This window comes from Silene latifolia, chromosome Y (assembly GCF_048544455.1).
Source record: "Silene latifolia isolate original U9 population chromosome Y, ASM4854445v1, whole genome shotgun sequence".
Taxonomy (NCBI): Eukaryota; Viridiplantae; Streptophyta; class Magnoliopsida; order Caryophyllales; family Caryophyllaceae; genus Silene; species Silene latifolia.
Genome location: NC_133538.1, coordinates 437,042,736 through 437,058,222, shown reverse-complemented (window position 1 = coordinate 437,058,222; position 15,487 = coordinate 437,042,736). Strand labels below are relative to the sequence as shown.

Genomic DNA, 15,487 nt, shown 5'->3' with positions numbered 1-15,487 from the left:
TTATCATGTAATTGCATGGCCATCCAAAACAGGTGATAAGATTAAAATTTGATAAAAATAATTTTATGAAAAATTGATCAAAATATTGAGAGGGAGTATAGTTATATCTATTAAATTGAATGATAAGATTAGAATTTTGCAGATCTCTAAATAAAACGGGTGATGGTAATCAACGAGATGAGGGAGGACTAAAAATGATGAGGGAGCAAATAAATGAAAATATGAGATGAAATTGATTATTGAGAGGGGGAGCGATGGAAAGACTAAGAGAGTGATCGAAAGTGTTAAATTTAGGGCAATTAGTGAATGAGGGAGTGTATATATATTGTGCAAAAATTTAGGGTATATAATATGGACCTATATGAGATGAATGAGTCGACTTAAATATTATCATATAATATATGGACCGTAAATGTACGAGTTGACCCAAATATATGTGCGCTCTTTTAGTGAGTGAAAGATTTACACAAATTTCTCAGTTAATACGGTTAATATCCGTTTTTATCTTAAGACGAGTCAAGTATAGTTAGAATAAAACAAAAGTAGAGACTAGAGTGCATAGGGAATAACATAAGATTTGTCTTATATACACAAGTGAGATGGTATTTTACCAGTTTTAATAATTAAAAAGATGTATCCATTTTAGAGGAGACTTACTCAAAGGAGTATGTCTTTTTATTTAGTTCGGATAAATTTTATACTCATTAACTCGATTTGTGATGATTTTGTTTTATTTGATTGGTATTTAGCGGATACGGTGTTGACATTTGGGCTGATTTAGTTACGAGGCTAGATCATTAACTCAGTTTACAAATTGAGACTTCAGTTTCGTTAATTTAATCTTTTATAAAAATAATTATAAAAAATTTAATCTTACAACAATGACGTGACATTAAAATTATATACTCCCTCCATTTCAAAATTTGCATTTGCTTAAAATACCCCTCACAAAGAATAAAAGAAACAAACAAACGATGAGGACAAATAGAGAAATAGACTACGCATATTATAATTCAAGTTTATTATCGAAATAAGTAACAAGGAAATCTTTTTTACAAATAAATATGTGAATATTTGTAATATATTTAAACAGTTGATATTCACTATAACAAAACTCTTGAATACCTATTTATTTAGATGAACAATTGGACAATTAAACATGTTCAATTAGATTTGCACAACTTTGAAACTATAAGACGATATATCATTTTAATTCAGTGTTATTCAAATTTTAAAAAAAAAAATTACGGCTAACTATTAAAGGATCGACTACCATATACTCAAAAACATATTTAAAAAGATAACCCGTGCATTTCGTGCACGGGATTAAAACTAGTTTCTATTATTTGCCTTACAAATATTTTATCTTAAAAAAAATAAAAGATTTAATACTTTTTTCCCCGATCCTGGCGTAGCGTGACTAGGCGGGCACATTTATGTGGCAATATGAGGACGAAGGTCATTTATAAAGACAAGAAATTAGTGTTTATTTGTCACAGAGACAAAAACTCAGGTGAAAATGGCTTTCTTGAAACATATTTCGGACAAGAAATACACGGATTAAAGAATGATATTGTAGATACATACTTGTATCCGTCACGGTACTTGTACCTATAATACTCCCGACAAATACCAGATGTTGATAGGACGTCAATGTATGAGCAGAATAAGGGATTGTTTAGTTGCCTCAGAAAAACACAGGAATTCCAAAATCCCATGAATTGGGATTTAAGGCTCTTGTTTGATTACCCATTTTTTTCCAAAATGGAGGAATCTAGAGTTCCATCGGAACTCTAATTCCCACATCATGTAGGAAGTGGCTGACCAACACCCCCTTGGTCATTCCCAATTCCTGTGTTTTTTAAAGTAATACTTCGTATTTTACTATTTAACTCCTATTAAAAACACAGCCATTTAATTTTCTACCTCTTCTATCAGCCGTCATCTTCTTCTTCACACAAATTTTTTTTCCTCCTGTGCAATTTCCATCATCACTTCAGCAGGTACTCTATCTCTTTCTCTCTCTCCCGTACTCCCTTTTTTACCTCAATCTTCCATGTTTGTTTTACTGTTGTGCTCTTCTGCTATCATTAGTTTATGAAGTTATGCTAGAATATGGTTTTTACTTTATTTCATCTGCACGAATACATTAATGTTTAATGAAGGGTAGTTGACCAATTTTCACTCCTGGTAAAATCTCATTGACATATAGATTCAAGGAAATGTCGTTGAGCTGTGGTGAATAAAAGAATGTGGGAACTTGGGTAATTTTTGCTCATTCCCAAATTAAGCAGTCTTGTTTAATTCACAAAATTTCTTTTGTGACGGCGATATCCGTCACAAACTTGTGACAAATACCATTTCCTCTCACAAAATACCCATGAAAGGTGAGTGGGGAAGCACATGAGGGTGACCCACCTTGTCCCCTCTCCTTTTTTAAGAGAGGTCACAAGCTTGTGACGGGATTAGCCCGTCACAAGCAAAACGCTTTGTATTTAATTAACAAACGATTTTTATTCGCCATGGTTAATATCTATGCTTGAAATAATATGTTACTCCTTATACAGTTTGTTTTCCTTAAGACGGTTATGTTCATCTCAAGTGTTAAACGAGCCAGATACTACCTTATATAGGATTAGATTGAGAAGTACATGATTGATTTTCTTACATCTGATTCAGGGCAATTATATACTCTTTTTGTCATTGCTGCCTATATAGGATTCTTGAATTAGTAGCAATAATATGATAATTGAACACTTGAATTCCAAAGATGACATGAGGCACATGATTATTTTGTTAGACCCGTATGCAGATGTCCCTCATTTATGATGACAAAATAACATTGGAGTCTGCAAAAACACCCTGCAGAAGATTTTTCTTCTATATCAATAATATAATTTAGACATTTAGCTAATGTTCCATGCTCCTTAATTTGTACTGTCCTAACATTTTCTTTTAGTGTTCCCTGTTTGTGTCATTGTTATGTTAAATTTTTCTTATGCTTACAAGAGGTTGATTTACTCTTTTTTTGTTATCTTATGCAAGTTATAAGACAATGGCGCGCTTACCTTTGAATAACCGGAAGAAGATTGTTGTTTTGTGTATTGCTATATACAGACATATGCTTTTGATGGTTATTGAGACTATTGTCGAGCTCTTATGCCATCTTTCTAGTTTAAACATTACAATTCCTAAGCCGATAACATATACGTTTGACAACTCCATTGACGAAAGAGTCCAGACTAGGCATTTAATATTAGACCAATGATTCAAGGGAGTGATATAGCATGCCTAGACAACCTTAGGATGGATAGAGCATGTTTTGGTAAGTTGTGTGAGATGCTAAGAGATGTCGGTAAGCTAGAAGGAAATAGAAATACAAGTTTGGAAGAAATGGTTGCATTATTTCTTTTTATATTGTCTCATGATACAAAAAATAGAAGAACTCAATTATATTTTAGAAGAAGTGGTGAGACAGTATCTAGACACTTCAATTTAGTCCTTCGCGCGATCCTTAGATGTCATCATCTTCTGCTCAAGAAACCCACTAGTGACCGAAAATTGTCAAGACGAAAGGTGGAAATGGTTTAAGGTAAGATAGAAATAATGATTACATAGTGATTTAATATGACAAACTGTTTTAGTTTTATTAACATTAGATTATTTTTTGTAGAATTGTTTATGTGCTTTGGATGGAACTCATATTAAGGTCCGTGTTGGAGATAAAGATAAATTTAGGTTTAGAACTAGGAAAGGAGACCTTACAACAAATGTTTTAGGGGCTTGCACTCGAGATTTGCAATTTGTTTATATTTTACCTGGTTGGGAGGGTTCAGCTCATGATAATAGAGTTCTCCGCGATGCACTTTCTAGAAAACATCCTTTGAGAGTACCCCCAGGTAAAAAAAAAACAACTTAACCTTTTGAATTTGTTTACGGGAGAATATCTCCTTTTTAAGTTATAGAATGTTAAAACTTTATTTTGTTAATTTTAGGGCAATACTATCTTTGTGACGCTGGATATATGAATTGTGAGGGATTTTTGACACCATTCAGAGGCCAACGTTATCATTTGAGTATTTGGAAGAATGGTGTTGAACCAACATGTGTAGAGGAGTACTTTAATATGAAACATTCTCAAGCAAGAAATGTCATAGAAAGAGCTTTTGGATTGTTGAAAATGAGATGGGGTATTCTAAGAAATGCTACTTGGTACTCTAGAAAGACATTTAGCAAAATCGTTTTTGGGTATGCATTAGTGCATAATTTTATTCGAACGTATATGAACATAAATCCATTCGAATCTCTTATCCAAGATGGGGAAGAAGAAGATGATGACAATTGTATTGATATTATGGAGACTAGTGCTGCTTGGACTTAGTTTAGAAAGAACTTAGCAGATCAAATGTACAACCACTGGCTACAAACTAGAGGCTGAAACATTATGTTGTTTTATTTTGCTAAGTAGGAAAAACCAATAAGTTGTTGTGTTTGATTGTTTCATAACTTAATATACATTATTTTATGGATTATTTTTTCAAGAAAATTTAAGTGTTATATGTTTAGTATACTGTATTTCATATGCATGTAGTGATGGCTCAGTCCAATAAAAAAAGTAAGGATGCTGCAAGTTCGGTAAGAGTTTGCTCAAGATGGTCGCTTGAAGAACATCGTGCACTTGTTAGTGCAATGTAAGATCTTCTTGATCTTGGAAGTTGGAAAGCAGACAATGGTCAGTTTAAAAATGGAACTTATGCTAAAATCGAATCTCTTATGGAGCAAAAATTGCCCGGGTGTGGAAAGAAAGCTAAGCCTCACATTGAATCAAGAGTCAAGACTCTCCGAAAACATTATGATGCAATTACTGACATGTTGAGCCCACAAGCTAGTGGATTCGGTTGGAATGACGAAGGAAAGTTTGTGACCTGTGAACAATCTGTTTGGGATAATTGGCTGAAAGTAAGTTCAATTTGTTCACTTCATATTCTTTTATTTCAATGTAAAAACAATTTTTTTGTTGATCATTATTTTATTTTATATATGGCAGAGCCATAAAAATGCTGCAGGTCTGAGAAATAGGCCATTTCCCCTGATTGAAGAGATAGGAAGAATTTTGGGAAAAGATAGAGCTACAGGATCAGAGGGTGATAGTATACAAGATGCATTAGAGGAGATGGAGGATCGAGAGAGAGATGACCAAGAGGAAGAGCAAGTGCCTTTATCTAACACTCAAGAGGTACCAAACCATACAGAGGTTGAGCATTCACCTTTAAGTGAGCCTTCAAATAGAAAAACCAAAAGGGCTAGAACTGAAACTATTGAAGCTTTGAGACAATTCTCTTCTACACTTGATAAAATGAGTAATGTAATGGAAGCTGCTGGTGAACATATGGGAAGACTTGCTAACTGCTTTAAACAGGAGTCTGAGTCAGCCGATCGAAGAATGCAAGTAACTTCAGAGATAATGAAGATTGAAGGGTTAACTCCCGCTCAAGTTATATCAGCATCAAAACAAATCGCTACAAATGCCCTTGAAGTTGATTTTTTTGTTTTCAGCCTTCCAGATGATTTCAAATTTGCTTATGTACAAGGCTTATTGATTCCTGATCATGCGAATAAGTGATAACTCACTTCTCCTCGAGACATTGGATTACAAACTTGCGGATTATTATGTTTTTGAGTTGGTTTAATAGAACTCTTTTAAAGGTTATGTTGTTCTTTTGAAGATCGTGTTATAATTAAGTCCTAATTTGGAACATAGTTTTTTATAATTTATGCTACTTTAATTATTTTTATTAGATTTTCTGATAATAAATGGGAACATCCGGACATAGTCATTTTTTTCATGTTGTTAAATCTTGTAAGCTAAGATCAAATTTTGTATGTCATATATATGAATTAAGGGTAAAGTAATAAATTTTAGCAAAAGGGTAAAATAGTATTAACAACAAAAATTCATAGGAATTGAGTTATCCAACCAAACAACATACATGAATTTATTTCATGGGAAGTGTCAATTCCTTGATGGCAACCAAACAAGTTTTGGGTATTTCCCATGAATTACATGTAAGAACTTAATTTATGTGAATTTCTACTTCCCACATGAAATTAATTCCCCCATGAACCAAACAACCCCTAAAAGCCGTCTGACGAAATTAGTGGAATTCGGTTGACGATATAAATGGAATAAAAGTGTCTTTGTTTTGATTAATTTTTTATAGGTTTTTAATGTTTTATTTACTTAAAATTGATTTAAAAGTTTATTAGAATAATAACTTTTTAGCAAATTGATTTTAAATAAAATGCATTTTTAACTAGTTAATTTTTAATTGAGTTCTTTCAAATTTTCAAGTTTAAGTTCGATTATTTTCGTTCATTTAAAATGAATTTTAAAGCGAGATAAAAGGCGATTTTTTAATCCGATGTAAGCCCGATTTTCACTCACTCACCTAGGCTCGATTTTCCACGCATTAATCCAACTTTAGCCACCATCCAACCCATTTTCGAACCCCTTGACAGCAACCCAATCAATGTCCCTCCTCTCCTTACTCGTGCTTAACAGAGAGCCCAACCTCGCATCCCCTTCGACCCATATTCACCTATCCATACCCGACATCCACAACCCATTTTCATTACTTAACCTCCAAGCAAAGCCCTTTCCGAACCCTAACAAACTCGTGACAGCAGCCACAAGCAACATCGAGCCCGACTGCTACACCTCCTCTGAAACCCTATGTAAACCCTATATTTCTTCTCTATAAATATCCCACTCCATACACTCTTCACTCACACCTCTACACCTCCAATTCTCATCGGAAAAACTAGCTTATAACCCTAGAAAACTGAGCCAAAGCCTCCCGCAAAAACACCATGAAACTGCCCCTGTTTTCGCAAAAGCAGAGCTTCTGACAAACAGCTGTTCTCGTCCATTTTAGCAGCACTTAGGACCATATACGAGCCCAACTTTTCCCATACATACAAAATTTGCAGTCTTACTATTCCGGAACATCCAAGAACTCAGATTTTCGTTGTCGTTTTGACCCTCCAACGACCTCAGTAAAGACCATCGCAAACACGCATTTCTATTTTCTAAAAACCGACTTAAAAAGTCGTACCTTCTGTCAACTTGAGCACATTTCGAGATCGACTCCGAGTCAGGCGTCCCGTCTCATACATTTAAGTTGACGGTGCAACAACTTCTTTTATTAATTTTGTCTCTATTTTATTTTCGTTTTATAGCATGTTTTAGAATCATTCATTCGTTTCACTATTTTCCACTTTTCCCATGTTATACTTTTTGTTTATCATCATTAGCATCGTAATTCACATGTTGATCACTACCCGAATCTAATACTAATAATCTAACCATAACGTTAGTTTAAGATCGTGTTATAATTTCATAATGTAAATTGGCTAGTATAATCTAGTTTCAACTAGTTCGCTAACGACATAATCTAGCATATAAAAAATGGTTAATAAATTCGACAAAGCTTTAATTCGTTTGATATTGAATTTGACGTAGATCGTAAATAGCGTGACTAAAGATTGGTTCTCTCTCTTTCCAAATACTGGAATCAAGCATTACCCGATTCAAATTTCGGATCATGCCCCTATTAAGGTTGACCTCAATCTCATAAAGAACAACTCCAAGAAGCCATACCGCTTAGATGCATGGGCGTTGGATTACCCGGCTTGCTTACGAGTTATAAAAACGGCATGGGACTTTCCAGTTAATGGATCTTCGACTTACAAGGTTATGAAAAATCTTCTCGAGTAAGGCAAGGTGTGAACAAATGGGCTATGGATAAACGTACGGAGTGGACGGGAAAATGGGATGATTTTGATGACAGACTGGAACAGAGTATGGATCTGGTTTTAATGGTGGCACAGAGGAGCAGTATACATAGATTAATGAGGAAGTTCGTGAATTCGCAACCGCTGCTGCTATCTACTGGAAGCAGCGTGCTAAGCTCAAATGGTTGGTAGATGGTGACACGTGCACAAAGTACTTCTTCAACTGGGTAAAGGGTAGAGCAGGATGAAATTTCATCCTAGGAGTTAAACGCTCTGATTGAGTATGGTGCTACGACTCGGATAAGGTCTGCAATGCTTTTAAGACCTATTTCATTGATATTTATACACCTCCACAATCCTCTCAAAGAAGTGATTCTCAAGCTCCTCACTATGACATCTTAAAGCACCTGAGGAGGCGACTCCAGTACGATGAGGCAGATCAGTTGAACTTGCCTTTCACGGCTAAGGAGGTAAGGAAAGCTGTCTTCCAAATGGGTGCTTTGAAATCACCGGGTCCAGATGGTATACCTGCCGTATTTTACCAAAAATGCTGGCACCTCGTGAAAAGGGACTTTACAAAAGCAGTACTGTCAACACTAAATTCGGGAGTGATTCTTTGGGGGGCTAATAGAACCTACATCACCCTGATTCCGAAGTGTGATAACCCGGAGGAAGTTCAAGACTACAGACCCATAAGTTTGTGTAATGTTTTCATGAGGGTGGTCACGAAGTGCATCACAAACCGCCTCTTAAAGCTCATGGGCCTACTGGTGGGCCCTTATCAAAATGCATTTATTTCTGAAGAAACATCTCAGATAATATCCTCTTAGCACATGAAGCGACCCACAAGATTAACTCACATAAAAAAGGTAAACATGGGTAGTTTGCCTTCAAAGCGGATATGAGTAAGGCCTATGATAGAATTAAATGGGATTTTCTCGAAGCTGTCCTCAAAAAATTCGGTTTCCCAGATGGTCTTATTCGCCTTATTATGTGGTGTGTTACTACCGACACGTACGAGGTGCTCATAAATGGCGCACCTCTTCAGCAATTCCAATAGAAGTGTGGGTTACGTCAGGGTGACCTCCTATCCCCATACCTCTTTATTCTGTGCATGGAGGTTCTTTCCAGTAACATGGAATATGCACAAATGGAGGGACAGGTTAAAGGAATTCAAATTTTTCGGGGTGTCGCCCCCTTGACTCATCTTTTCTTTGCGGATGATTCTGTTTTCTTTCTTCAAGATAAAAACAGGTCGTTCGGACATCTGAAACGCATCTTAAGAGATTATTGTACGGCTTCGGGGAAACTTCTTAATGAAAAGAAATATGGAATTATCTTCAGCCCAAACACAATGTTACAACAAATTCGGAATGGCCTAAAGGTCTTGAGAATTCGTAAAAACGAAGGTATAGGGAAGTACATGGGCATGCCGACTGAGTTCCAGACATCTAAGAAGAATTTTTTCAAAGGCCTTATAGACAATGTTATGAAACGCATTTCATCATGGAATGGGATTTTTCTTTCACCGGCTGGGAGGCTTACACTCATCTCATCTGTTCTATCAAATATCTCTATTTACTTTCTATCGGTTTTCAAATTACCGGTAAGTGTGACAAATAAGATTAATTCTATTTTGTCGCATTTTTAGTGGACTGGATGTAGATCAGCGAAGGCACTCCATTGGTGTAGTAAAACCTTCACTAGTTTACCGAAGAGCAAGGGGGGTCTGGGTATTCGAAATATTAAATGTCTGAATCAAGCTCTTCTTGCGAAACATGCTTGGCGGCTGGTAAGTAATGATGGCTCCCTCTTTAGCATTATTTTTAGGGAAAAGATCTTCAGGAATAGTTGCATCAAAGCTGGAATGAAGCCTTCAAATGTGGTTTCTGGATCTTGGGGGCTAAGAAGTATCAGACATGGCATGAAATTTATTATGATAATATTGCATGGAAACCAGGGGGACTCGGATCTTAATGTGTGGACAAGTAGATGGGTTCAAGGCGATATGCCTATCCCCAAAGATGAATGGTTAAACATGGATTTCGGCTTCCTAAAGGATTTGCGGGTTAAGGATTTCTGTTACAATAATGGGGGATGGAATGAAGCGTTGATAAAACTAATCTGCTAGGAGTAAAGTGCTGAAAGGATTTTAGCTATCCCGCTAAGAGTTCAATCTAAGGATGAAGTTCTCTGGCCCTTTGATGTATCACTTTTATATATACTTTTATAGCTCCTTTCATACCATTTTATATACCATTTTCGTGCCTTTGTATCATTTATATGCCTTATTTCAATGAATTGTCGATACTGCCGCTATTTTGTGTTTCAATGCAGAAATGACGCATTATGAAGATAATCAAGCTAAGATGAGCATAGCGGAGATGGCATAGTAGAATACACGAAGCATGGCACGAGGAACGAGGAAGCATGAAGGCTAGAAGTGAAGGAAACGAAGAAACAGTCTGTGAAGCTGGTTCCTCGATCGAGTCAGGGAGGGCTCGATCGAGTCACCTCAGGCTCGATCGAGGAACCTCTCTGGCAAATTATTTTCCGAATTTTCCTAAAACAGATATTTTGTACTATATATTAGAAACTCGTCGATTATTATTAGGTTATGCTTTATTTTACATTGAGACGGCTGTATACTCTTGCTAGCATTAATCTTTCCCTACTACGGTACTAATCTTTCCTTAGTAATTAATCATTCAAGTTTATGTTCTTCAATTGTTATTCTTGTTGCAAATTCTTAATCATGTCTTTAATTAATATTATTGTTGTTATTGCTTTAGTTATGAGTAGCTAATTTACTCATCTAGGATGAAGGGGATCTAAGTTAATTAGAAAGGGGAAATTAATTAATTGCTAGTGAAATCGCATATGTTGTCGTTTGATTATTGTTCTTTTTCTAGTTAATTAACTTAGGCCTGAGTTGTTAATTAGTGTAGCGAATTAATCCTTTCACCGACCGGGTTAGAATTAATATAGGCTACGATTATCAAATAGACTGTATCTAATTATAGTGCCCGCATGTTAGAATCGATCTAAAGGGCATAATAGAGTCGACTGATCTTATGACCTTAGACAGCTTGGTAGATCTAACAATTGATTATTAGACCCCATATAATTGACCTAGTGAACCGGAAATCCTAGAATTTTAATATCATTGTTTAAATCTCTTTTTATTGCTCTCATTTAGTTGGTTAGATAACAAAACAAAACAAACCCCCAGAAAACGGTTACCTTGGACAATTTAAATATTTACCGACTTAACTTTTACCGCCTCTCCGTGGATTGGATACCTGTCTTACTGCTAGCTATTCTTGTTAGTCTTGAGATAGTTTTACTTTGATTTGGTGATACGACTTTAGCTTTATCAAATTTGGCGCCGTTGCCAGGGAGGCAACAATTGTTTAGTTTGTTTGTGTTTATTTTGTCTCTTTGTCTCAGGGAACCCAGTTCCTTGAGACCTTTCTCACACTTTTCTTGTTAGTTCCGTGTAATCCCAGGTCTAATAGGTCCGAGATTATCCCTTTTGATCCTGAACCAGAGAAGACTTTTCGCTACAGACGGAAATTTAATCAAGAAGTGGGTCAAGTAGAAGACTTCAGTATACTTGACGTCGAGACGACGAGCTAATCACAGTCAGCCGATCAGTCCTACGAAGAGGACGACATTCCTATTCCCGAGATCTCAATCGAAATCGCTATTCCCGAGACTACTATCATGCCTACTCTAGCCAGTCACTCCGAGCCAACCTTAGCTTCTATCCCACAAGGATTTAAGCTGCCCACTACCGATAATGGAACTTTTGATATTCGACCATCTTACATCAACTTGGTGGAACGAAATATGTTTGGAGGGGCAGCTGCTGAGGATCCTGCGACACATATGGAGAAATTTGTCACCTACTGCTGTTCTATTCCTTTAACAGCTGGAGTGACACAAGATCAGGTTAAGCAGGTGCTCTTTCCTTTCTCTCTGAAAGATAGAGCTGCTGAGTGGTTGAGAGATCTGGATATGGAGAATGAAGGAATTACAGACTGGAATTCCTTAGCTCTTGCTTTTTACAAGAGGTACTTCCCTCCTCAGAAGACTAATGCACTACGAAGTCAAATTACCAGTTTCAAGCAAAGAGCTACTGAAGATTTGAATGAAACTTGGATTCGCTTCAAACGTTTGGTCCGATCAGTTCCCCATCATGGTTTCCCTAAGTGGTTTCTTTGCAACCAGTTTTATAACGGATTGTATGACGATCATCGTGCCCTTTTGGATTCTTCTGCTAATGGGAGGTTTCAGGACAACACCAATGATGATAACCCGTGGAAGTTAATTGATCAGATTGCTACCCATACCGCCAGGTATGGAAATCCTAGGGGAAGCACGCGAGGTACTGGTGTTGATAGCGCCCTTGCGGCACAGTTAGAGACTATTTCAGCTCAGATTTCCGAGATAAAGACTACCCAATCATTGGGTAGTAAGGAGAAATTTCATGCTATGAGTCAGCAAGTAGAGTAGTCTTGTGCTAGATGCGGTTTAAACGGTCACAGTGCAGCTGATTGCATGATCACATTGGAGCAGGTTAATGCCTTTCAGGCTTACAGACAAGGTGCACAAGGTACACCTTTCTCCAAATTATACAATGAACGAACGAAGGAGCATCCATTCTTTCAATGGTCTAGTCAGAATATGCAAAACCTGCAGCAGCTGCAACCGCAAAAGAATACTTATGTCCCTTCCAACAATCGTGGTAATCAACCACAAGGAGGATATCAAAGGCAAAATCAAGGAAGCCAGCATTTCAACAATCAATATCAACAGCCTCCTCAGCAAACTCCTCAACAAATACCTGAACAAGCTACGAACAATGAGATGACAGAGTTACGTAGTCTTTGGCAACAAACTTTGTCAATGCAGCATAAGCATGTTGGAATATGTGTCCTCCGACAATAATGCGATCACAACTGTTGATCATGATGATCACATGTTTAAGTCTCATTTTAAAGAATACAATTAGGAAGTAATATTTTACTATCAACTGGTCCACACATATCGGTAATGATTGGCTGACTAGAGTTTGACAAAACTGTCTTGCGACGGTGGTGATCAGTTAATCCCCTAGGTCATACCTAAAGGGCAACACTCTTAATTGATCAATTAATTGATCGTATAACGTTACGAGTCAATTAAATTATTTAAAATTGACGGACGATTTTGGAAGTAATATTTACGTGTCTCATTGAAATTGATTAAATGAGATACGGTCTAAGTAATCGAATTGTTTCATTACTCAGATGAAATTATTGTTCAAGGAAACAATTGAAATTGAATGAATTATCATAAATACAAGTTATTGTGATTTATAAATTTGTAAAATATTTTGGTACAGGTAATTATGAATTGCTAAGTCGATTTTTGTATATGACGTATTTTTATTAATACGTTGATTTTTAATATGTTAAAAATACGTAACAATTTTATGTGACATGTGACATGTGACAAATTGACAAATTGACAAAAATAAAATGGATTCCATTTTATCCATATGTACCGAAATTAAAGGAGGATTTAGGATAATATTATGTTTATTATGTGAGTGGTAAGCATAATGATTACCCTAATTGACTAGCCATGCAAACCTAGTGATCATTGTAAAGAACAACTAGTGCATGCATTGGCTCCCTCTTCTCCCCTCTTCCACCCGGTTTTTGAGAAGAAAAACCACTTTGGTTTTTCTTCTTAATTCACCCATTATACACTACAAATGTAATTAGTGTATAATATTATTCATTCATCTAAAAATTTGGTTTTTAGAAAGATAAAAACTCTTCCTTCTCTTCCTTCTCTCTAACCGAAATAATAGAGAGTTCCATAATATTTTTGGGTCAATTTTTCACTAAATTAATATTATTCTAGTATACATAATATTAATTTGATTAAGAGTTTGCTTTGGGTATTATACTTTGGGAGGGATCCTATACTTGGATCCTAGTTCATCCATTGAGGAAAGCACAAGAACAAGAGAGAAGGAGATTTCTCTTGTGCCCAAATAAACCGAAATACCAATGTAAGATAGAGATTTCTTCTTTAAATTGTTTATAGTTTGCATGCATAAGATCACCAATTAATTTTATGATTAAATTAAAATAAAACATATATGAATATGTTGAGTATATAGATCTATTTTTCCTTCAATCGGTATCAAGAGCCATGGTTGTTTGCATGCAAATCGGTTAAAAGTTTTTCCGAGTTATACGATTAACATATAAAACTTGTTTAATTTGTGTTATTATGATATATCACGAAAATCATTTTGCATGTTAAAGTTTATGGTCCTAAAATGTTTTTAGGATATTTTGGTTAATTTATGGATTTTTATTGTTCATATTATATAATAATGGCATTAAAATATGATTTTATGAATAAAATGTCATTTTCGGACTACAATTAGCTAAACTTCGAATTTTCAGGTGATTTTTGGATATGTTTTCACATATATTATTTTGAGATTACCTGTAAATTTTCATAATTTTTGGACTTCAGATGCTCGAAAAATGGATTTTTCATTATTAAAATCGGATTTAGATGAAAAATAGGTTAATATGAGATAAATTTCGAATCTGGTCATAGAAATTTAGTATGTTGTCACATACAATTTTACAAGATGTGTGTAAAATAATAGGCTATATTGAAGTCTTTATGCATGATTTATGATTTTTGAAGAAAAATAGCATAAATAGTGACTTAATTAGTGAAATATTAATAAAACATACTCCATGACTAAGGAAAAACTTCATATGTTGCATTTTATTATCCATTTCAGATCTAAAATTGAAAAGTTGATAAATATAATTATTCTCATGTTTCTATGATTATTTTTGTTAAAACCGATAAACCGCAACATTGTTTTTCCGGATAAATTTCGAAATATTTAACCTAAGTTTTTGAACATTATGAGTGTCATGGTATTTTTCCAGAATGTTCATGAGTTTAAATTTCAAATTTTGAATTTATTTGAAATTTTGTGATTTATTTGAAGTTTATAGCATTTTATTATAATTTGAAGTCCTTTAATGAACAATTTTAGAAATATGAGTTAATTATGGTAAAATAATTAGTGAAGACTAAATTTTGAGTCCTAAAAGGTTAGGGTAATTAAATTATGCATAAATATGAATTTATGTAATTTTTGTGATTATAAAACGTTGAATTACGCAAATCCGTAAAAACCGTGTAATATACGATATTGGCTACTTAAAGGCGATTTAGCATAAAATTGGGCATGTTCATACATATTATAATGCTGCATTTTATTTATGATTGTCATAATTTTATTTTATGTAATTTTTGAATTATGTAATTTTACTTAGTATGGCCTTAGTTTTTAATTGGTATTACCCGAAATGTATGGGAATATCAATTCGGTTGTAATTTATTGTGATCTCGTATCACCGTTTTGTAATTTAATAGATTTATTTTATTTTATTTACAAATGTATAATAGGAAATTATGTAATTTGTTATGTAATTTAATTTATTTCGGAGTTCCCAAAGACGGATTCTTCAAGATGGCGATACATTGAGACGGTGTTACCTCGAGATGCGTGCCACAACCGAAGTTCAAGGGACCAATGGAGTTGGTTTCCGAATATGTAATAGTTAAATAGTTTTTCTAATTTTAGGAAGGCCATACT

The 15,487-nt window shown here is 35.0% G+C and overlaps 1 pseudogene; it reads left to right on the top strand.

Annotated features, from left to right (window-relative positions):
* Positions 1-3,055: 3,055 nt before the first annotated feature.
* On the top strand, positions 3,056-5,714 carry LOC141632634 (uncharacterized; annotated as a pseudogene).
* The last annotated feature ends 9,773 nt before the right edge of the window (positions 5,715-15,487 follow it).